We start from the raw sequence: 24,712 nt of genomic DNA on the forward strand, positions 1-24,712 counted from the left end.
TTGGCCCTTACAGTACAAGGCAGCCACAGACCACATGTAAACAAATTGCTGTGTTCTAATAAAGCTTTATTGACATAAACAGCCTTAGGCTGGATCTGGCCTCTGCCGGGATGTATCAACCCGGGAATATATGAGAGACAGTGATCATTTTTGAACTTGATACCCACAAGTTGAAGGCTTTGCTCCTCCCAGTAGGAATAGAATCCTGGGCAGTCCAGATCACGTGGGTAATAAAAAAAAATTAAGAATATCCTTACGCTTGGGGCACCTGGGTGTCTCAGTCTAACTCTTGATCTCTGCTCAGGTCATGATCTCACGGTTCGTGAGATCAACCCCTGCGTTGGGCTCTGGGCTGACAGCACAGAGCCTGCTTGGGATTCTGTCTCTCTCTTTCTCTCTCTCTGCCCCTCCCCAGCTTGTGCTAGCTCACCGTCTTTCTCTCTCTTAAAATAACTCTATAAATTTAAAAATATATATTCTTATGCTTAACACGGTTTCTCCCAGGATTTTGATTTGCAAAATCTTTCCTAGGCTGTCACAACAATCTACTACATTGTTACCACGTGTGTCTTTACCATGCGCCAATCTGTTGCAACCTGGATCTCCACACCATCTTCAGCCTTCTCTAGGACAACATGTAATTTCCCCTCTGAGAGCCCCGGGCACAAAGGATGCTGGGGCAGCAGGAGGTTGATTTCCAATTGAACATAATGAACCGCCAGTCAAGAGCTGCTCTCTCATTGGCTTGAAGAGGCTAATTCTGTCTCTGGAATTTTGAGAATGATTTTCTAAAATGCCCCCTCTTGGGGTTTGTAGATGAATTTAGGCAGGCAGTGGCAATGTATTCAAGTTGGAACTGGTCCAAAGTGGTGCAGACTCAGGGAGACTGTTCCCTTTCCTAAGCTCAGAGCCTGCCTGGGGAAGAGGCTCAGTATTACACTCTGATGCATCAACGAAATAGAATTCCTCCCTTGAAGACAAGCTTCTCTAGAAAGCCTTTGTTTCTTGGCATTCCCCATGTAAATAGAGCTACTCATTTTGGCATTTGTGGATTCCCTCTCTTCCCAGCCTGGGCTGTTTTAGACTGGGTGCCACATCATCTGCCTTGACCTCACATATCATGGCCTTTATCCCTCTGTTCTTTTGATGTCCTTAGTTAATGCCCCCAAGATTCATCGTCCCAGTAGCCATGGTGCTTAGGGGGGCGTGTAACAACAAGCAAGACACAGACTTGCTTGGTTGGAGGAGGAGTCTTGATGGAATTTGCTGGCCACATGACATCAACCACCCCTGGACATCAGTATCCTTGTCCAAGCCAACTTCAGAGAGGGAAACACAGTTGTCAGCACAGAGCCTGATACGGGGCTCGAGCCCATCACTGCAAGATCATGACCTGAGCTAAGAGCAGGAGTCAGACGCTTAACTGACTGGGCCACCCAGGAGCCCCAGGGCCACTACTGTATTACTCTTTCCTCTTAATTCTATTACACTCCCTTTGACCATGGCCAGCCGTATCAAAGAAGGGAGGAGCAAAGAGAAGAGCTATCTTGTCTAGAAGTCTTGAATATGGACAGCCATTCATATTTCTTACCTGTTCCATCAACCATCAAGTTCTAGCACTGTCCCCGGGTTTCAAGCCTCCTTGGGATTCTCTCTCTCCCACTCTCTTTCTCTCTCTCTCTCTGTCCCTCCTCCACTCACTGTCTCAAAAAAAAAACTTAAAAAATAAATATAGTTTATTTTTGAGAGAGAGAGAGACAGAGAGCAAGCAAGGAAGGGGCAGAAAGAGGGAGAGACAGAACCCCAATCAGGCTTTGTGCTGTTAGTTCAGAGCCCAATGTGCAGGGCTCGTGCCCACTTTCCCTCTCAGTCTCAGCTTTCCTCTTGGTCAGGTCGCATTTCCCTGCTCCTTGGTTTCATGCACTCACAGATTGCTCTCATATTGTGTTCTCATATTGACTGGCTCCAGCTACTCACTTCCCCTCACCTGCAGTCCCCCAAAGGTGGTCCCCATCCCTATTCCCAATCTGGTTTTTCTTGACCTTGAAACAGGGTGTGGGCATCGACTTATACCCTTGCGTATCTGTCTCCAACAATCACCAGCATTGAAATGGATCTTTCCAGGGCACATGGGTAGCTCAGTCAGTTGAGCTTCTGACTCTTGATTTCGGCTCAGGTCATGATCCCAAGGTCTTGGGATCGAGCCCTGTGTGGGCTCTGCACTGAGTGTCCTTAAGATTCTCTCTCTCCCTCTGCTCCTCTCCCCGACTTGTGTACCCTGTCTGAGAAATGGATCTTTCCTCGTACTTTGGAAGAAGTTATTTGGGGCTGAAATAATTTTCTGAAAGCAATGAAGTCTTCCATAGCAGATACAGTTGATTGGGAGTGTTTGCCTGTAGCCACATCCAGGCTCTGCGGCAAAGAGTTCCATGACTGATTAATAATGTCTGCAGCAGGCATAGGCTGGGACAGTGGGGACATACGTGCTGCTTGTCTACTGTCCCTATGGTAGGTGTTCAACTATTATTTCTGAAGCCTAGAGGGAGTATAAAGAGCTCAGAACCCAGTGTTAGAAATGCTAGGATTTAAAATTACCATTGCTAGGGTACCTGGGTGGCTCAGTCCAGGTGACCCTTGATCTTGGCTCAAATCATGGATCTTGTAGTTCGTGAGTTCGAGCCCTGCGCATTGGTCTCTGAATTAACAGAACAAGGCCTGATTGGGATTCTGTCTCTCCCTCTTTCTGCCCCTTCTCTGCTTGTACTCTCTCTCTCTTTCTCAAAAATAAACTATATTTATTTTTAAGGTTTTTTTTTTTTTTTTGAGAGAGAGTGAGTGGAGGAGGGACAGAGAGAAAGAGAGAGAGAGGGAGAGAGAGAATCTCAAGCAGCTTCTGCACTGTCAGCACGGAGCCTGGTGTGGGGCTTGAACCCATGAACCGTGAGATCATGACCTGAGCTGAAATTAAGAGTCAGAAGCTTAACCAGCTGAGCCACCCAGGTGCTCCTAATATAAATAAACTTTAAAATATTAAAAACAGATTCTAAACCTCTCTGGACCTCTATTGCCTTAATATTAAGGGAAAAGTTGGGACCATAACAAAACATTTAACCTGGAGCCTCCGGTCTTGCGGAAGCTGGTGAAGAAATTGCTGGACAGTCCTTATGTTTGAAAAAGACGAATGAAAAGACAGTAGCATGTAATGGTTAAGAGTGATGTTGTGGCCAGAGCAAGCCAAATTTGGAGCCTGGTTGGGCAAGTTTCAGAACTCCTCTGTGCTTCAGTTCCCTAGACCGTGACATGAGGACAAGCTCATGATGGTCTAGTAAGGGTTAAGCAAGATAAGATTTGTCAAAAAAAAAAAAAAAAAAAAAAAGAATCCCTTAGCTGGGACCCAGGCAGGATCCAATAAATCCTACTATTGATATTATTATTATGTGAGATGGAATGGGCCACGTATCTCTTAGAGGCATCCTATGAACTGAGTCATCACTAATTCTATAGATCCATGGTTATTCTCTGGGAAAACGCATCCTTTTTCAGATAATTAGGGCAGTTTGTTTTGCTGGCTACATCCTTTAGACCATGAGACCCATGGGAAGGGGGAACATATCAAAGAGCCCTCTGATGTGGAAAAGGCTGGGGACCCCAGGGATGGTTGCCCTCCAAAGCCCTTTCTTATTCCAAACGTCCGCTGTCCTCCAGATGCCAGGCATGTGTCTCTACAGGGCTCGGCACACAGGCAGCCCTCTTGGCAGGGGGGCGAAGCCATTCTGAGATTTTTCTGTGCTGTTCCGACTTCGTGTACAATTCGTGTCCCCTGTTGGGCCAATTACTGACTTAAAGTGTTGTTAGGAAAAGGTAAGCATGTTCATTATGTAGCGGTGAGCCTGCGGGTCCCGTGGATTTCTATTGATGCTATTTGAAAAAGCCATTTTTGCCTAGTCTCTTTGTGTGCATGTCACCAAAGGGTCTCCAGAGCACAGATTCTCCCTGGTGGCTGTCCACCTTCCCTCCCCATGCCCGTCTGTCACCCTGTCCCCCTCCACAGGGAGCCGCCAGGACAGGAGCGGCAGGGTATGGATTGCAGAGTAGGAGGGTACAGTTATTGGTGGTGGAGATGCTAATTACTATAAGATGACAGGATGGCAAGAACAGGGAGGCAGCAATTGATTTATTGAACCTGCATTCTTATGGCTCAAACGGAGGGGAGATCTCGTGATACCATAACGGTGGGTAAATTCAAGGAAGACACTTGAAACCATCAAAGCAAGAGCTCTCCTTTTGTAAAAGGCGGACGAGACTAGGCGCTAGCATTTCTGGGTTCTGGCCTGTTTGACCTTGAGCAAGTAATCGAAACTTTCTGGCTCCCAGCTTTTTCTTCCAGAAATTGAAATTGTTTGGTAAGATCATTGTGTTTCCATCTAGCACCTACGATCTATGGGGTTATGATGCCATGAACCACAGCTGGTGGAGAAACTGAGTTCTTCGGTGGGTTCCTATTTTAGCTTCATAGAGACCAATCTCGATACGTAAAACAGAACCTCAACTGACCACAGCTGAGGTCCCAGATTTGCAAACACCTTAGGTAAATCCAGATCTGTTAGAGTACGGGATGCAAATGGCCAACCCCTTGGAATACTATTTACTCATCTGACCAATCAATCTTTTTTACCAATGTGATAAATATTTTATTGCAAGAAATGCATACCTAGGTGCTTTTTATTAATCCAAGTCTGCTATCAATCAGGGGATAGATTAATGCCTTCACTTTACTTTTCTGAAGCCTGCAGAATGAGCTCATCTCAGGGGTAGGATTAGCTCCTCCAGGAGTGTGGATGGCTTTCTGCATCGTCCAGCCTACCTGACATCTGAGCCCTCACCTCAACAGGAGCCTGCTTCTCCAACCCAGAGACAAAGAGGCATGTGTGAATCCTCTCCTAAATTGCCTCTCCTGATTTTGAATTTATTTTCTCTTACCTTAAAAAAAATCACTTGTTCTAGGGGCGCCTGGGTGGCTCAGTCAGTTGGACATCTGACTTCAGCTTAGGTCATGATCTCAGGTTCATGGGTTTGAGCCCCACGTCGGGCTCTGTGCTGACAGCTCAGAGCCTGGAGCCTGCTTTGGATTCTGTGTCTCCCACTCTCTCTACACCCCCATCTGCTTGTGCGCTCTCTCTCTCTCTCTCTCTCTCAAAAATAAATAAATAAGCATTGAAAAAATCACTTGTTTTAAAGTATGAGGGCACAGGTTTCCAGAGGTAACCTGTGGGCTCCATAGAGCCCAGATTTCTCGATTAACTAGAAGATTACTGTGGGGTTTCTCCATCTCCCCTGCCTCCTTTCTAGACTCATGGTAAACAAACAAAGAGTGGCAAAGTGCTTTGATCCTCTTGGCAAAATGATGGCAACAATTTCCATGATGGCTTTCCCCCTTCCCCAATCTCTAAAGGGAGAGGTTTTCCTTTCTCAAAACAGCGAGGCCCTCTCTCCTCCCTAGAATCACGAGCATCTCAGTGTTTACTGAGTTAATATGACAATGGTCTCCTTAGCAACCTCACTGCCACAGGATTAGAGGAGACGAGCCCTTCTTCAGTGCTCTGGATTACAAAAAAACAAAAAACCCAGCCTAGATCAGGACATGGCTCTTTCCAACATCAGTAAACAGAATAAAAGGAGGTTGCAAAAAAAGTAGGGATATAAGATAGTTCCTCCCCTCTGTAGCAAGGGAGGGTTGTTATGTTATACCGTGGTTCTCCGTAACTAAGGGCCCAGCACATGGAGGACGGTCGGCCCCATCCCTAAACGAACTTGGTGTTCCAAAGAGACAAAATGTTGGGTTTTAGAGAATGTGTGTCTCTCAGCTTTTGATTGAGGCTCAGCGATAATAAATGCAAACTCCTAGCGTGGAGTCTGGCACATCCCAGGTGGTCACTAAGGATGCCTGATGGGTGCAAAGAGCTTTACTAGATTATCTGGTGTAGGAAGACAGGGGATCAGTCTGCCTCTTTCAGCAGTCGATGCTTAGCATGGAGCCTGGCACATGACTGATGCTCAGAAGTCAGGGTTGCTCAAGTGCCCTTTGTATGTGCCATTACATCATCGAATCCTTGATACACCAGAGGAGGCGGATAACACCATCACCTTACATTTTACACAAGAGGAAAACGAGACTCTGAAGCCAAGTCTCCGGATGCGGGTCCCGTGCGAAGCGGAAGAGCCGAGCTCTGTCCCCACGTCCAGCTGATATGGTGCCTTAAGCTCTCACCTCGGCGACGCTGTCTCAACAAACAGTTGCTCTTTCTCTGGGCTCCGTGAAGAACAGAACAAGGCTCGGTTTCTCTCCGGTGCCCCCAGCCCTGTTGGCCGGCCAAGCTGGAAGGAGCAAGTGTGATGTGCGGCTTCCCCTCAAGGAGCTTTCTGCATCCTTGCGTCTTTGCAGTCCTGCAACTCTGCCCGTCCGCTCTCTCCGCCATCCTGTGCCCCGTGAAAGCCGTCTCCAGACTTGATGCTCGAGCAATCCGCTTGCCACACGGCTCATTCGAATTCATCCAGGAGAGCTCTCACTCTCTGTTGCTTTTCCAACATATGTTTATCCAAATTAATCACAGTAACAGGGGATCGCACGTCCCTGGCATGGGGCTCTGCTGCCTGGGCAGATTTTCCTGGCAAGGAACCCGAGCACACAGAACTCGGGGAGCGGGGGTGGGCACGCAGCTAATTTTATTGAGCCCTGGCAAGGTGCTGACAGCCTCCTTCCACAGGCGAGGATAATGGAATAAGGAGGCAAAAATGCAGCTGTGAACATCTGGGTGAGGCAATGTAGTTCAGGACACAGGTTGTTCAGTGGGAGCCCCTGAGGGGAGGTCGTGCCACAGAACTGTTCCCTGGGGCGACAGAACTTCTGTATGATCCTGGGACTCCCTGCTCTGGGCTGATGTTAATCTGTGACCTGAGGAAGTAGAGGCCACCCAGACTAAAACCCCGAGAGACAGACGGGGATTCTCCCCTTTTCCCAACCCCCAAGTCCAGTTAGTTTCTGGAACCTTTTGTATCACCTCCTCTCTGTCCAAGTTCATGCACTACCATCTCTCCTGTGGACTTTTGCAATAACGTCCCTAGTGTCCCCCCGCCCCTCCTCACGGCCCTCTCCAGCGTATCGTCTCCTTTACAGCTGGAGCGCTTTTCTTAGTAGAAAACATGCCATTTCTATGACCTGGGATTGCATTCTAGCCTTCTACGCAATTCTTACGAGTTGGCACATTGGCACGCGGCTTTCCCCCAAGGGACACGCTCCAGTTCCCCGGGAAAAATTTAAGTAACCATGATTTTGAGGTCCACTCCCAAGAGGGTGAAAGGTGCGTGGTCCATGTTACGCACAGCCCCGCGTTAACGCAGATCACACAAGCAAGGTGTTAACCAGGATGACAGGGAATTAGAGCGCGGACTTTTGACACGGACACACACGGGTGTGAATTCCAGTGCTGGCACCAGCCACGAGGCCACAGGCAAAGTGCTGAACCACATTTCGCTTGGGTCCCTTCCTCTGCAAGAGAAGGATAGGAATATGACCCACCTTCGCGGCTCTTAAAAATCGTGCAAAGCATCTCATGCCGTGTCTTGTGCACAGATGTGTTTGGTAAACAGCAGCAAGGAGGTGAGGGCAGTTGATGATATGGGTGGCAGCTGCCACAGCATAACCCACGAACATTCGGGGGGCACCGCGTGGTCCAGTTTGGGGTAGCGCGATGTTCCAAGAAACACAGTCCAGCAGCCAAAAGGCACTAGAAAGCAATTCCAGCATTTACTCGCCCGTCTCAAAGAGACACCCAATTCATAAATCACAGCGCCATGTCTAAGACTCCTTTTCCCAAGTTCTCTTACTCTCCCATTTGATAGCTGCCCCCAAAGGGCTCCCCTCCTTAACCTGCCTGCAGTGCTCAGCTCCTAACCAAAACTTGTCCTCTTCTCCTTTCTTTCTTTGTCTGCTCACTTTTTCCCTCCGTGAGAAATCCCTCCAACCCCATCTTTGGCCTCGCCCAGCTGAGTTCTCATTCTTTCCGCCTATAATGAATGTTTGGGAGGCCAGAGGAGGGAGGGTGGTGAGGGGAGGCCAAGCAAACAGTGGCAAAATTTTCCGTATTTGGTGACGGGAGGGGGGAAGGCTGATCATATATACCTATTATCCCCATGTTTCACCTTAAAACGGCAACCTTGGTAACCAACTCTGGAAATCGAGATGACCTTTTTTAGTCTATAAAAAGATAATGTGTGAAATTATCAAAACCATTTCAAAGCATACTGCAGCCAAGTTGGAAGGATTCCTAGCACCCCAAATTATGCCTTTCACCCTAACAAGCCAACGTCAAGCACAGCCAACAGTGGAGAAGCGTGGGGGGAGGTGTCTAGGATAGTGGAAAACAATGCCAGCTTTAGATTTTACCAATACCTACTAAACACACACACACACACTTAATCTTTTTGTTTAACTTTAAAAATTCATCCTACAGGGGCACCCGGCTGGGTCTGTTGGTAGAACATGTGACTCTTGATCTCGGGGTCATGAGTTCGAGCCCCACACTGGGCGTGGAGCCTACTTTAAAAAAAGTTTAGGGGCGCCTGGGTGGCTCAGTTGGTTGAGAGACCGACTTCGGCTCAGTTCATGATCTCATGGTTTGTGAGTACAAGCCCCGCGTTGGGCTCTGTGCTGACAGCTCAGAGCCTGGAGCCTGCTTCTGATTCTGTGTCCCCCTCTCTCTCTGCCCCTCCCTCACTCATGCTCTGTCTCTCTCTGTCTCAGAAATAAATAAACATTAAAAAAAATTTTTTTTAAAAGTTTATCCTAGGGGCGCCTGGGTGGCGCAGTCGGTTGAGCGTCTGACTTCAGCCAGGTCACGATCTCGCGGTCCGTGGGTTCAAGCCCCGCGTCAGGCTCTGGGCTGATGGCTCAGAGCCTGGAGCCTGTTTCTGATTCTGTGTCTCCCTCTCTCTCTGCCCCTCCCCCGTTCATGCTCTGTCTCTCTCTGTCCCAAAAATAAATAAACGTTGAAAAAAAAAATTAAAAAAAAAAAAGTTTATCCTAGAAATGACCTCAATCATGTATCACACGGTATATTCCAGGATATTCATTACAACATTGCAGAAGCAATGGCTGGAAAGAACCTAAATGTCTGCTGAGGAGGAATGGTTAAGGAATTCTAGATGATTCACGTGGTGACATATTCTGATGGCCCTCTTTGGGCCGATTCAAGTAAACTTCCACAGTGCATTTTTAAGTACAAAAAGTAAAGTACAAAAAAAAAAAAAAAAGGAGTAAAGCACAGAAACACTTATTTAATATGCTCTAGTTTATATTTTTTAAATTGTATTTTACCTTTAAAATTCATGTCTTTTGCATTTATGTTTGCTTAGGCTTAAAAAAATTTTTTTCGGGAAAGATTAACAAGAAACCAGTGGGAGTAGTTTACCTCCGGCAAAAGGACCAGGGGTGGAAGTGAAAAGGAAACCTTTCTCATTGCATATCTTTTGGTACTTATTTGTTCCACAGGCAGATCTTACTTTATAATGAAACCTTTTCTTTTTAGGAAGAAAACTGCACTCACTTGTGGACGGACCTGGATTCAAATCTCATCTCTTTACTGCTTAGCTACGTGACTTCAGCAAAGCAGTTCACCCGTCAGACCTCCATGTTCCTACTGTAAAATGGGAACAATTATCTATCTATATCGTGCCTGGTTCTGAGAATAGTGATGCCATGTATTCAAAATACCCCGCATGCATCTGGAAGGTAGAAAATGTTCAATACACGGCAGTCTTTCTGCTTTTGTCTGTCTCCAGCCCTTGTTAATCATACAAGTCCCAGGCCATCTCTGTTCCCAGGTCTACTGTCTTCACCTCCTCCTCCCTCAGAGCTATACCTGCCCTTGAGTTTAATAGCTATCCAGATTTACCTTCATGGACTCTCTCCTCAACATAGTTTGTAACCTTTCCCAGAAGCTTTTCTAGCCAACCTTATCCAACCTCAGACCCTGCAATGAAACCGTTAGCTGCTGGCCCCCTTATTATGGCTCATGAGCAAAACAATAATATCTAATATTTATTGGGCATGTTCTATGTGCCTAATACTGTTCTGACACTCGATTCATGCAAACATCCAGAGAGGGTAAAGATCATTATTGTTCTCATCGTGTAGACCGGGAAACTCAGGGTGAGGCCTCGTGAGGTTAAGAAACTTGCCAAGAACTGGAAAGTGGTGGTATCGTATTGTCTTCTGAATTCCTACTGTACCCTATCCAGAAAGTTCAGATACGGTAAGACCTGGAGATCTCCACCTTGTCACTACCATTTAGTAACGCTTACCCATTCAAACAGATTTGTTCTTCTCTTCCTCGTTGTCTTTCCAACCAACGCCCACAGAATAAGTAACTGCAGAAGGGAACCTTAAATAGCTTCTCCAGACGGGTGAGGCGTGTCTGAGGTCTGAGAACACTTCTGGCCCACCGTCTACATGTCAAAACTTCCGAGGAAGCCACCCTTCCCCCGTTACGCCAGGGTTCCGATTGGACTCTGGAGCCTGTGCTGCATACTTGTGGTATGTAATTGTGCTCCCATAGGCGCGTCTGTGAACCCATTTCCAGCCATCGATAAATGGCTCATACCACCCACACGGCCAACTCATGTGTATCCTGTGATTCTGCAGGAAGGGTTATGCATTGAACGAGGGCCCATCAATTTCCGTGTACCCATTGAGGCGGCCTGATGGGTGGGGTTCACCCTTGTTTATTTATTTCATAACCTAATTTCCCACCGGAGGTACTTGGAGCTGTTTTTCTGAAGCCGTGTTTTGTAAGAATTGAAATCCACTCAAGCATCGATTCAGAATCACTTTGTAGAGATATCCGCACTTTAAATACAGAGGCGCCCCGGTATTTGATCTTGGCTTTGGAATGCCGAAGAGCGTCCGCCACTATTTTGCTCTTGCTGTCTACCAGCCACTGTGCTTATTATTTAACATGCATTTTCACATTGAATCCTCAGGGCAGTTTTGTGAGGCAGGTACTGTGGCCACAGGTGAGGAAACAGAGGTTCCGAGAAGTGAAGTGACATGCCTGAGACCACTCGGACCTTTGGTCAGAACACAAACTCAGGCCTCTGGCTTCCCAGCCTTGAGATTATCTGTGTCTTTGTTTCGTCACTTATTTATCCAACAAGGACGTGTTGGTGTCTCCCCGTGCTGGGCGCTGGAAATTCAGCCTTTGAAACAAGACAGTCACAACTCTGCATCATGGAAGCTTTATTACATTTTGTCAGGAGCGCATTATGTTTGCAAAAGAACCATCGCCTTTTATTTGCCAAGCACTTTAAAGTTTACAAAATGCATTCGCACCCATTATCTCATTTTGAATAAATTTACTGTACTCCCTGATGCTTAAATAAATGGTAAATGAGACCCGTGACTTTGGAGTAGCCTGTTATTAAGAGTGCACTCTCTTCTACTCAATCTGTCCCAGACTGGAGGCTTTTGTTTACTATATGGAGGCAATTGCATTGAAATTGAATTACTATCCCTCCTTATTCACGTCCCTCTCTGCTTTCGACTGCTCATAAAATCCTCCTTGGGTCTCCAGATTGGTGACTTTTGCTTTCTCTTGCCATTGGATTTGGATGAACATGTAGGTCTCCCAGTACTGGGGACTGGGCGTCACCTTGGAGACTTACAGGGTTCCATCTGACGGCTCAGAACAGCCCCCGAGCTGTCAATTACCCTCTTAGAAGTTTGTTAGTCCCCTGACATGTATCCATCCATTCTTTTTCAGGTTTCTTTTCTTTATAGTGGGGGACATAACAAGCAAATACTCTGTCAAACAGTTGCACATCAATGATGTGTCCATAGCCCTGCTGATCATGATACAGAACTGAGATTTCTTTTTTTAGCCAGGGTAATAGGGAGCCATGGAATGGTGGATCCAGGTTATGAGAGTCTATCCATTTCTGCACTGCTTTCCTCTCTGCTGATGAAGGACCCTGAAGACAGACAACAGGAGCCCTGCTCTGCCCTTCACTCTGTCCCTGAGAATTCCCTCCAAGTCTTCTATCCCCAGCTAATGATAATAATTAATAATAATACATGTAAATCTAAGCCTTGATTTTACAACCTGGGGGTTCACTATACATTTATCTAATTAGTCTTGAGTTTGGGGGCTCTTCTAGCCTGTGCCCCTGTAAGTCTCTGTAGGGCATTCATTTAGCAATTATATTTTGAGTGCCTGGTCTACACCAGGAGAGCATTCCTGTCCTTGTGGATTTTACTGTAATGGTGAAACAGACGACACATCAGCAGACCAATAACTAAAGCACAGTCTGTGATTCAGGCCATAAAGAAAATAAACAGGGAGCGAGGTATAAAACGACCATGCAGAGTCTGCTCAGACTCTGGAAGGAGGGGGCATTTAAGCAGAGGTCCAAGGGATGAGAAGGAACCAGATGCTCAGGCTTCAAGGGAAGAGCATTCCAGGCACAAGCAAGAGCCTGGGAAAAGGATCAGACATAAGTAAGGAACTGACAGGAAGCCAGTGCTGTAGGAGTTGGCGAATGCAAAAGTTGGATCAGGTGTCAGAGAGGCAGATAGGGGCTGAAGAAGCACTACTCAGTAGAAAGGCATTATTACCATCTCTGGATAATCAAATTATTACCATCTCTGGATGGTCAAATTATGAGTAGAAAGAAGCAGGTGACATTAATTTTAATAATATATGTGATTTGACCCAATACAACCACAAGATTTCTCATTTCAACTTGTAATGCACCTACAAAATGATTAGTGATACTTTTATATTTTTTGGAACTATATCATTGTAACCTGGGATGTATTGTATGCTTACAACACGTCTCAATTTGGACTATGGTGGCTACCATATTGGACAGAGCATGGCCAGATCGTGAAGGGTCTTGGTACTCAGTGGCACTAGTGACATCCGCTTCCCCACCCGCAATAGACCACACTTCTCAACAGTTCTGCCCCTCCTGTAGTTTTCTCCCACAGTAAAATGGACTAGAGGGTATTATGCTAAGTGAAATTAATCAGAGAAAGACAAAAATCATATGACTTCAGTCATATGAGGACTTTAAGAGACAAAACAGATGGACACAAGGGAAAGGAAACAAAAATTGTATAAAAACAGGGAGGGGACAAAACATAAGAGACTCTTAAATATGGAGAACAAACAGAGGGTTACTGGAGGGGTTGTGGGAGGGGGGATGGGCTAAATGGGTAAGGTGAATCAAGGAATCCACTCCTGAAACCATTGCTGCACCATATGCTGACTAACTGGGATGTAAATTTTAAAAAATAAATTAAAAAAAATGGGCCAACTAATAGACAACAGCAGAAGTGATGTGGGCCTTAGGAGTTCAGCAGCCTCCACCTTCACTTCTTACAATGCTTGCTCTTGGACTTGGCCACCATGCTGGGAGGAAGCCCAAGCAGCTGTGTGAGTAAGATCGCATACAGGAGGACATGGGCACCCAGCTAACGGCCCCAGTTGACCTCCCAGACAGCAGTCACCTCTAACTACTCGCAAGACGAGGGAGCTCATTTTGGACCTTCCAGCTGTCCCAGGGCCCCAGCCCATCCCACGTGAAGCAAAGTGTGCTGTCAACCCACGGAATTGTGAGAAACAATATATGGTTATCCTAAGCTGCTCAGCGTTAGGCTGGTTTGTGTCGTAGCAGGAGAGAAGAAAACACTGGGGTAATGGTGTTGTTTTCTCATGGGTGTCGGGTGAGGAATCGGGGAAGTATCTTGACCAGAGGTGAGATTTGATCTGACTTTATGTATATATGTATGTATTTATTATTTTAGTTTTTCAGTTTTTAGAGAGAAAGAGAGCAGGGGAGGGGGCAGAGGGAGGGAGGGAGACAGAGAGGGAGAGAGAGAGAGAGAGAGAGAGAGAGAATCCCAAGTGGGTTCCATGCTCAGTGTGGAGCCTGACATAGAGCTGGATCCCACGACCCTGGGCTCGTGACCTGAGCTGAAATCAAGAGTCGGATACTCAACTGACTGAGCCCCCCCAGGTGCCCGATTTATTTATTTATTTCTTTGGCGGGGGCGGGGGCCCCCATCTTTCCCCAGTGAGAAGTGAGGTCTACACCTGTTGAGAGCCGACCTAACTCATCTTATCAGTTGCCTGTTGCCACTGCAACACTATAACAAGCCTCCACAAGAGCCCAGGGGTCTACAATGGTGAGTGCTTCTTGCTTGGTGCCTGGGTGTTGGCTCTGCTCTGCAGGTCATGGCTGGACTCTCTCGCCTGTGTGTGGCGGTCATGGGGGCGCACTGCTTGTATCTGTCCTCTAAAAGAATTATCTGTCCGGCCGCAAGGTGTGCCATTACGTGACAGCCTCCAGTTGCTGGTACCTTCGGGATCTCCCTCAGCTTTCAAGCCAAGACCACATCCTTCCAGGACACCTTCAGATAATGACTGAACACAGTAGGGTTCTAGAGCCTGGCTATTTCTGCCCAGTGCTAGACTCCTGTAAAGGGAAGTCTTTGCTCCAGAGCTCCCTTTGGGGTTGGTTGGGACCTCATCAGAGGTGTATCATGACCTGAGGCTCTCTGCCCAATCCTGCTTCCTTCCCATTATTGCTTTTCACAGGTGATACCCTCAAGAAACACCTTGCACTCCAAGCTTCATTTATACCTCTGCTTGCCACACGACTCAGGTGACATGCTGGCCAGCTGGCTGCAGGCTGGTGTTGGATGGCCTCGTCTAGGATGGCTGGGGTGAGCTGGTGCTGTGCCACGTACTTCTCCTTCACTAGAAGCTCAGTCTGGGTGTGTCCCCATGACAACGACAGAGGCACAGGAGAGCAAGCAGATACACGCAAGACCCCTTGCTATGGACACAATGTTTGTGTTCCCTCAAAATTCTTATGTTGAAGCCTTAATCCCCCATGTGACTGTATTTGGAGATGAGACCTTTATGGAGGTAATAAGGTCAAGTGAGGTCATGAGCATAGAGTCCTGATCTGATAGGATTTGTGTCCTTCTAAGAAGAAACACCAGAGAGGTCTTCTGTCTCTCTCTCTCTCTCTCTCTCTCTGCACAAGGGGAGATGGTGGCCATCTTCAGGCAAAGAGAAGAAATCTCAGAATGAAACCTACATGACTGCCACCTTGACATTGGACTTCAGCCTGCAGAACCATGAGAAATAAATCTCTATTGTCTAAGGCACCCAGTCTGTGATATTTTATAATGGTGGCACTAGCTGATTAAGACACTTCTCGAGACCTAGGCTTGGAACCGACACGCTGTAGCTTCTGCCTCATTTAATCACCCAAGAAACTGTCACAAGGGAAAGGAAGGACTTCATGTGGAGGGAAGGAACTCCAAGGTCAATGATGAAGCAAGGGGCTGGGGACAGATGAAGACCGGGAGCCATCCTTACAATGCACCATACTCATTACCATTGGACACACCATTCCAGTGACAGGGATGCCAGCCTTGAGGCTTTGCCCACGTACTTCCTCTCTCTTGATGTCTTTTCTTCGTGTACTTGAACATTGCATTTTACCCAACTATCCCAAACCCTCTTCTGTGAGGTCCTTCCCAGTCACAGTCTCTGTGTCCTGTGTTCCCTGGATTCTCTCTGGAGAGGAATTGAGACTCTTCAACCTGCAAGTCAAATGCAAATTCAAGGCAGGTCTGCTCAGCTCCCATATGAACCTCTGGTAAGTGTTTGTGGAATGAACTGAAGGAATGAGAAAAACGCAACAAGAAATCTACATAAGAGTCCTCCTATGTAAAAATTAATATTCATACCTATTGCATGGAATTTCTAAGAAGAATTAAATAAGACACTCCATGTGAGGCATTTGACACATCTCTGGTATTATTATGAGTAATCTCAGTCCTAAATATAAGAGCTAAAACAAAGACCTGCTGGTAGGAAAAAAAAATAGGAGAATATCTTCATGACCTTTTCGGCAGGCAAAGGTTTCTTTGAAATGGTTTAGAAAGTACGAATCAAAAAAGGAAAAAAAAAAAAAAGAAGAACGGAGCTTCACCAAAATTAAAATTCCTGTTATCAAAATTCACCTTTAAGAATATAAATAAGCAAGCCGCAGACTGGAAGGAAATGCTGCAAAACATACATCTGACGAAGGATTTGCACCCAGAATATATTAAGAGTTTGTACAACTTGGTAATACGGAGAAAAGAAATTCAATAATTAAAAAACACAAATGTGAGCAGAAGCTTCCTACAGGAATATATGCAAATGGCCAATCTGCACATGAAAAAGTGCTCAATGTTATTAGTCATGAGCAAACTACGAATTGAAATTTAAAAAAATTTTTTTTCTTTATTTTGAGAGAGAAAGAGACAGAGACAGACACAGAGCATACGAGTGGGGGAGGGGCAGAAAGCGAGGAAGGGAGAGAATCTCAAGCAGGCTCTGCACTTCGGAGCTTGAACCCACAAACCGTGAGATCACGATCTGAGCCGAAGTCAAGAGCCGGGCGCTCAACTGACTGAGCCACCCAGGCTCCCCCCAGTTGAAATCTTGATAAGATACTACCACACACACACCAGCGTGGCTAAAACCAAAGGACCCACACCACCGAATGTGGGTAAGAGTGTGGGGGAGCTGGGACCCTATCGTGGCTGGTGGGGCCACGACATGGCACAATCACTTTGGAAAACACTTTGGCGATTTCTCAAGAAGTTGAACATACACTCGCCCCGTGAGTCAGCAATCCTTTCTGAGGTGTTGATCTCCAAGAAATGAAAATAAGAATGTCCATGAAAAGCTTTGAGGACCAATCTTCTTAGCAGCTCTTTTCATAAGAGCTCCCTAGGGGTGCCTGGGTGGCTCAGTCGGTTAAGCATGGACTCTTGATCTCGGCTCAGGTCATGATCTCACAGTTCATGAGTTCGAGCCCTGCATTCGAGTCGGGCTCTGCTGACTGTGGAGCCTGCTTGGAGCTCTCTCTCCCTCTCTCTCTGCCCCTACTCCACTCGTGTGTGCATGTTCTCTCTCAAAATAAATAAACTTAAAAAATATTAAAAAAAATAAGAGTTCCTTAAAGGAAACAGCCTAAATATTCACCTACAGGAAAATATGTTAAAAAAAGATTATAGTCTATTTAGACAATTAAATATTACTCAGGGGAAAAAAACGCATAAATGACTGATTCATCCTATGACATAGACGCATCCTCGAAATGGTTTGCTGTGGGAAAGAAATCCAAGCACACAGAAAAGGTATATTTTGCGTGATCTCATTTACACGAAACTCTGGGATAGGGAAAACTAACCTGTGCTGATGTAGATCAGGACAGTGGCTGCTTGGGGATGGGGAGGGAGATTTGACCAGGAAGGAGCATGGGGGAACTTTCTGGGTTGCCTAGACGTCTCTTTTTGATAGGAATTCTTCAAAACAGACTGAACAGGGCACTTCAGAACCGAGCATTTCACTGTACGAAACGTCAATCTCAATCGGGTAAGAACCGTGAGCTATTGTTAATATCATTGCCATTGTTGTTTTTCTGCACTGAGCCCCTCGCCTGACGCTTCGATGTCTTGCACTCAGAGGACTACGAATGCCATGGCGGGGCAGGACCCTGTCCCGCTTACCCCTGCTTGGTTCTCCAGGGCCCGGCACGGCACCTGGCACACAATAGTTGCTCAGCGAATATCTGCTGAATAAATCCATGAATGAACAAAGGCGCGCGTTGGAAGAGGGGGAGAGCAGTAGCGAGAGGCATGGCTGGCTTTCGACAGCGGAGCTGGGAGAAGTGCGGTTGCCGGTATTTACAGCCCTCAAGCCTCTCCGTTCTGGTTTGCTGGACAAATGGGGGCTCCGTTAACACTCGTCTCTGTGTAGTTACAAGACAGCCCGGAGGCTGCCTGGGAACTAATTCAGCATCTCGAGGAAATCATTTGCCTTTAGAGAAGAAGATGTAAATATTCCCCACTCGGCTGAGCAGAATGGCTCCACTGGGCTCCCAAAAACAGTCCTTAAGAACATCCTCTAACTCACTCTGGAGGGTGGGAGAAGGATCCCGGGAAAGAAAGAGTAGCTGGCAGCATTGAGGGCTTACTACGCTTCCCCATGCCTTGTCTTCTTTACTCCTTGTGTTGACGAAGCCACCAAGGGTCACTGCCTCCGTTTCACAGATGAGAAAATGGAGGCTCAGAAGTGTCCCAGGCGAGTTGCACTCTGCAGGGGTTGGGATTAGCGGTCCCCACACTGGTCTCCCTGATCCCACTCTTGTCCTTTGGAGTCTCCTCTCTACTCAGCAACCAGGGTGATCGCCATAAACCCCAGGTCAGCTCGTGTCACAGCTCCAAACACTGGAGTGGTTCTACAGTGACCGCCTTGTCCTGGTTTGCCTGGGACTCTCTTGGTTTGAGCACTGAAAGTCCTGTGTCCTGGGAGCCCTCTCAGTCCTGGGCCAGGTGGGATGATTGACCACCCTAATGGCTTCCAAAGCTTTCTGAGTTGGAGCCAACATGTTCACAAAGTCCCATATCACCTGGCCCCCGTCACCTCTCTGACCGTTTCTACCATTCCTTGCCCCCTCACTCACCCCTCTCCCAGGCATGCTGGCTTCCTTGCATTCATGCTGCCACCTCAGGGCCTTTGCACTGTTTGTTCCTTCTGCCTAGAATGCCCTTCCCCATTTAATGGTTGGCTCTCTCACTCCTATCAAGCCTTTGCTTAAATCTCTCTCTCTCTCAACGAGCCTTGCTCTGCTCATTCCGTCTAAAATATTCCCCCACACCCCTCTCAATGCCCCCTAGACCCCTCCCCTGCTTCATTTTTTTCTCCCCCGCCCTTTTCATTATCTGATGCATTCGTGTGTTACTTTCTTCTCTTGTCTACCATTTGTCCCTACCCCCAGCTAGAATGTAAATTCCACGAGGGCATGTATGTCTTTCTACCTGAGTCACTGTTGTATCTCGGGGGCCAGAGCAGTGCTTTATAAATCAACACACAGCAGCGCTTTATGAATCCTGGTTGTGCGAATGAACTGCCTTGGCATCACCCGAGTTGGGTCCTGAGCTCCCGGTTAGGTGGGAGGGAGCAGCGAGTGCACAGAGGCTAGAAGCCGGACTGTAAATGCGACGGCAGAGGGACACGCAGGCATGTGGACACTGTGGCAGAGCCCCCACGAGCCCACCTGAGAAGTCAGGGAAGGCTGAGAATGGAAGGAAGATGGGCCACAGAGAAGGTCCCTGCAAACCCCTCCCTGCTCACTCTGCTCTTCAAACTCCCCTTGGGGACTTCTGTGGCCAGCTCTGGCGGGCAGTGGTCCACGGTCTGTGAGCCATGGCACCCACCTGGCTCCCACTGAGACACCTGATGGACCACCAGCAGCAAGAATGATTTAGATCCGTCCGGCGGCTTCTCATGCTATGGCAGTTTGGGATAAGCCACTCTACCCACTAGGCATGAAAATGGGTTCTTTCGACGTCAGGAGAGCCGCTGGGCACTCATGGAGCCATCTCCCCATCACACCCCTTCCTTCAGGGATGCTGCTTGAGATCAGAACTGACAACAGCGGTGAATGGTTGGGTAGGGGGTAGGGGGGGTCACTCACGCTGGGTAGGGGGGTCTCTGCCTGTGTCAGAGCCAGAACACCCTGTCAGCCTCTCCCCACCCTGGCCAGGCAACCAGGTCGTGAGGCCCGGAGGTCAGCCAGAGAGCACTGAACCAGGGAGCTCGGAACTCTGATCGCAGCCCGTCCATTGCTAGCACGGTCGTCAGTTTTGTCACCCTTAAAATGGGCTCAGTAGTCCTTGGGCGGATGCTTCTGTGGGCCAGACTAATTCCCAAACTGGGTCTCCTCTCCCACTGCTTACTATCCAAGGCCTAGAGAGATTTGGTAAAGTGCTTGAGGTCACAGCTTTAAAAATGGCAAAGGCAGGCATAAACCCAAACCTGTTCCCAGTGACCGGGCCCCATGACCTCCAGAGGGAGCATGCCCCCAGGGTCTTTCCACCTCCCGTGGCAGACCCTCGCAAGGACAATGAGGGGCAAGGTGAGTCCAAGGGCTTTTTTTGTTGTTGTCTACTTATTTTGAGAGGGGGAGAGACAGAATCCCAAGCAGGCTCCACGCAGTCAGCACAGAGTTCGCGCAGAGCCCGACGTGGGGCTCGAACTCACAAACCGTGACATCATGATGGGAGCCGAGATCAAGGGTCAGATGCTCAACCAACTGAGCCAAGAGTTTTTGGGAAACGTAGCCACATCTCCTGCTATCCTTTGCGGCCAGCCCAAGCAGGAGGATTACAAGCTTTCAATTATGGGAGATGGGAGATGGGGACTGTTTACGTAAGCCACCCCACCGAGCCCTGCAAGCTGAAGGCGTGTGGTGTGAGCACGATTTTACCAGAGCCCAGAAAGGGGCTACCGGGCCTTCATGCAGCTAGTGATAAAGCAGCATCTGAGTCACTTGTATATTCTTTCATGTATAGAAAGCGTGGGGGTGATTGACAGGGCAACAGACCCCCCAACACCTGCCTCCTAGAAGTGATGCTGAAATTTGCCCAAGCACAGCACCCAGCTCCCTGCAGACCTATGAGGAGTGGGGAGCTATCGGCGGTTCTTAACAAACGGTGACACTGCCTCACCTTGTCACCAGGGCTGCTGCTTTGCATCTGTCACCATGCTCTGAAGGCAGCTGCCCACCCTGACAGGTAAATAAGCAACTGGGACTTGGTGGCAGGGGGAGGGTGGGAACAGAGCTCGGCTGCCCATCACCTCCCAAAGACAGCAGCGGGAGCTTGGCTAAGCCATTAATCACATCTAGAGCCTTCCATGCTATATCCGACATCCTTTGGCATCTGCGTCCCCTGGCTGCAATTTCTACCTTTTCTTGTTTTTCCCACTTAACGATCCTTGGCATTAGGAGAAGAATGCAAACCCTCAATTGCTCAGCCCTAAACTGTGCAGATGGCCAGGAGTCTTGGGACAGAGCTGGGTCCCTGGTGGCCTGTGGAAGGCTCCGGGCAGGGCTGAGGTGGTGCGGATACAGGGAGATGTGACCTGTAGCAGGCAGAGGACTGATGGGGGATCAGGTGATGGAGGCATGGCCAATGTGTAACTCCAAGTTCATTATCAGTCTTCCGAAAACCGAGAGTCTCATGAAGGCAGCCCTCTGCCCACCCCAGCCTCAGCTGTATCCTCTCACCTACAAGAGGGCCCGGGGCGTGGGGTGGCGGGGAGGTCCATAAATATTTATTGAATGAAAAGAATGTTAACTGGGTCTTAAGCTCAGATCTGCCATTGAGTGTCTTTGGACGCATCTTTTCCTTCTCGGAGTCTCATTTTCCTTTCCTGTAGATTTATCTCAAGTCCTTCTTCTCGTCCCGAGACTGGAGGGCTGTTTTAAGACCCAAGCACGCTGTTGAACATGGCCTCAGGGCATGGAAACCAGAGGAGAAGTTGGGGCTGGCCACTTAACCCACTTGGATCCATGCCTCCCAACACCCTCACCTTTGAAATAGCTTTGGTTATGTTGGCGGGGAAGCCACAGAAGGGCGTGGCTGTGCACACGGAACCTCCAACTCGGGCACCAGTGCTTTGAGTTCCAGACCCATTACGTGGATGAGTGAAGGGAGGGCCCAGAAAGAAGGGAAGTGGCTGAGGGCACACAGGGAGGGGATGGCAGAGCCCAGGACACGAGCCATTTTGATACAGAAGTGGTGGCTTGGGTGGTGTTTATTGCGCTGGGTCCTGGGCTGAGCAAGGAGCAATGCGACACCAGGGTCTGCTTGGGAACTTCTGCAGCTGGCTTGCATGGAGGAAGGCCACATTGGGCCAGTACCTTCTGCGTCAGGCTGTGTCGAGTTGGGGGATTTGCGGGGCAGGGGGACGGCTGACTTCTAACAAGCATCTTCGGGATTTCTGTTTCCTGCTGAACAGCGAGGAAAGCTTTGTGGTTGTGACTTGAGCTTAACCTTTTTGGGTGCACTGCACGCACATCATTGAAGAATAATGACTGGTCTCTCCCTTACCAAAATGTCCTTCATAAAATAAACGCCCAGGGGTGTCTGGGTGGCTCAGTCAGTTAAGCGTCGGACTCTTGGTTTCAGCTCAGGTCATGATCTCACGGTTCGGGAGTTCGAGCCCCGCATCCGGCTCTGTGCCGACGGTGTGGAGCCTGCTTGGGATTCTCTCTCTCCCTCTCTCTGCCCCTCCCCTGTTTATGCCCTCTCTCTCTCAAATAAATATATAAACTTAAAAAGAGTCTAAAACTGAAATGAAATAAAAATTAAATGAAATTAAAGTCCAGTAAATTTTTAATAGGGAACTCAGCAAGATAACTTCATCTTTATTTTCCCTTATCACACTTCGCACTCTCTGACAACAAATTTATTTTCTTGCTTACTGTCTTTCCAGCTAGGATTTTGCCTCTAGAAAAGGAAGAGGGGTTCCTGCTCGCCATGGATCCCCCCCGTAGGGGACAGCGCCTGGCACTTAGCAGGTGCTCAACAAATATCCGCTGAATGAGGAATCCTGCGGGCACAGGAAGAGAGGCTCACGGAAATGCCCAGCTTCCAGGCCCTAAAAATCTCTGCAAAACCCCAAGGCCAGGAAGGCAGTGCAAATCTTTTCTCCAATTCCATAATTGCTTTCACTGGGGGACCCAGCCGGGAGCTTGGGACATATTTTTCTGATCACTACGTGAATAACACTTGCTCTTAACAAATGAAATTGCCACCTACTTTCGCACAGCACGCGTTTACGGGCTGAATTATGATCCTTACAAAATGCGTTTGGGGAAGGAAGCCCCAATGCCCAGTACCTTAGAATGTGACCGTATTTGGAGATAGGGCGTTTAAAGGGGTGAGTTAAAGTGAGTTAAGTTAAAGTGAGTTAAAGTGAGTTAAGTTAAAGTGAGTCCTTTGGGTTGCTCCAATCCAATCTGTCTGGTGTCCTTATAAGAGGAGGAATTTTGGACACACAGAGATAAGCAGGGATATGTGCTGAGACAAAAGGCTGTGTGAGGACACAGGGAGAAGGTGGCCATTTACAAGCCAAGGAGAGACCTCAGAAGAAACCAGACCCACTGACACCTTGATCTTGGACGTCTAGCCCACAGAACTATAAGGCAGTCAATGTGTTGTGTAAGTCATCCAATTCGTGGTACTTTTTTTTTTTTACAGTAGCCCTTGCAAAATAACACACAGAGGGAGCTCCAGTTGGTTATCCCAGAGGAGCCCTAGGAATAGAGGTGCATTTGGGGCAGGACACAGTCTATGCTGGTGGGACTTTAAATAGGGGCAGCATTGGCATCCCAAAAATGGGCGTAAGCTAGCAACTGCCTTTGCAAGCAAGGAATAAGAAGTGTATTTATCTCTCAGGACTTTTTATAAAGTTGCAGTGAGATGTACATATAAAATGCTTAGCCCAGTGTCCAACACAGTATATGAATAATAAGCAATAAATAGCCTATAGTTTTAGTATTATTAAGACTTCAAGGATGTTTGAAGAAGCAGGTGCCCAAACTATAGACATGCCTGGGGGAGTGTGGTCTTTGGTACATGTGGATATTTGCGTTTGGATGGTAGGGCTGTATACACAAGGAGCTGTATGGGGGCCTGTGAGCACATGTTCACGGGGATCTAGAATGTTGATATGGGCGCACATTTGTGGGGATGTATTCATGTCAGCGTGTCACATGCATTCGAGGTGTGTAGGTTCATTAACTTTTTTAGTGGCTCATTCATTCATTCATTCAAAATTTCTTGAATGCTTGGGGCACCTGGGTGGCTCAGTTGAGCGTCCAACTTTGGCTCAGGTCATGATCTCGCGGTTCGTGAGCTCAAGCCCTTCATCAGGCCTGCTGCTGTCAGCACAGAACCCACCTTGGATCTTCTGTCCCCTCCACGTCTCTCTGCTCCTCCCCTGCTCATGCTTGCACTCTCTCTTCTCTTAAAAATAAATAAACAGTTAAAAAATTATCTTGAACGCTTGCCTACCCATATATACACAATGTAGACAGTAGACAGACAAGGGGGCTATGATGGGAGGATTGAGGGAGAATGGAGACAGAGCATTTATTTCAGTTCGATGTATCAGGGAAGAATTCCTGGAGGGGGGTGACACTTGAGTTTGACTTGGGCAGGTGAGGAGGAGCAAGGCCATTACCTGGAGTCATGTAGCGGGGAGAGAAGTGTGCACTCGAAAATATGGTTTGGGTTGATTCCATTCCTTGGAACCTTTCTACCCGGACTGCCCCCAGTCGAACCTCCAGAGTCCCCGGGGACAGGATCACAGAACGGAGAGGAAGCACAGATGCCAAGCAGCTATCACTTTATTTTGTACAGACCAAGCAAGCTGGGATCCCCCTGCCTGAGGGATATGCCTCCTGCTGGGGTCTTCCTGCCTCTTGAGTGCAGCCATGCTGGCCGGCTCTGGACTCAGGGCCCCTGGGGAGGTCTGGCTGGTCTCTCTCTCTCTCTCTTCTCTCTCTCTGTCTCTCTCCAGACAGTTGTGGAGTCAGGAAGCCTTCGAGGGCAGTCTATCTCAGGAAGCTGGAAACAAACGCAGGTCAGAGCTGATCAGTGGGATACAGGAAGGCTGCTCTGGGGATGGAGGTCCTGCGATCCCATGTCCCCAGGGGACATTCCTGCAGAGACACCACCCAGAGGGATGAAGGAGTGCAGGCAGCAGAAGGGAAATGAGTGGAAAGAAACTTG

General features: G+C 48.0%; 1 protein-coding gene across 3 annotated transcripts in view; it reads right to left on the minus strand.

Moving 5' to 3' along the window:
- Positions 1 to 24,309: 24,309 nt before the first annotated feature.
- Positions 24,310 to 24,712, minus strand: part of MYO18B (myosin XVIIIB) — a 259,923-nt gene continuing 259,520 nt past the window's right edge. For 2 of the 3 annotated variants that reach the window (XM_045459578.1, XM_045459580.1), the window contains one exon: positions 24,310 to 24,547. The gene's annotated coding sequence lies outside the window, so the exon portion shown is untranslated. Of the gene's footprint in view, positions 24,643 to 24,712 lie in introns of all 3 variants that reach the window. The other variant, XM_045459579.1, reaches the window with a different exon arrangement.

Source organism: Leopardus geoffroyi, chromosome D3 (genome assembly GCF_018350155.1).
Source record: "Leopardus geoffroyi isolate Oge1 chromosome D3, O.geoffroyi_Oge1_pat1.0, whole genome shotgun sequence".
NCBI lineage: Eukaryota > Metazoa > Chordata > Mammalia > Carnivora > Felidae > Leopardus > Leopardus geoffroyi.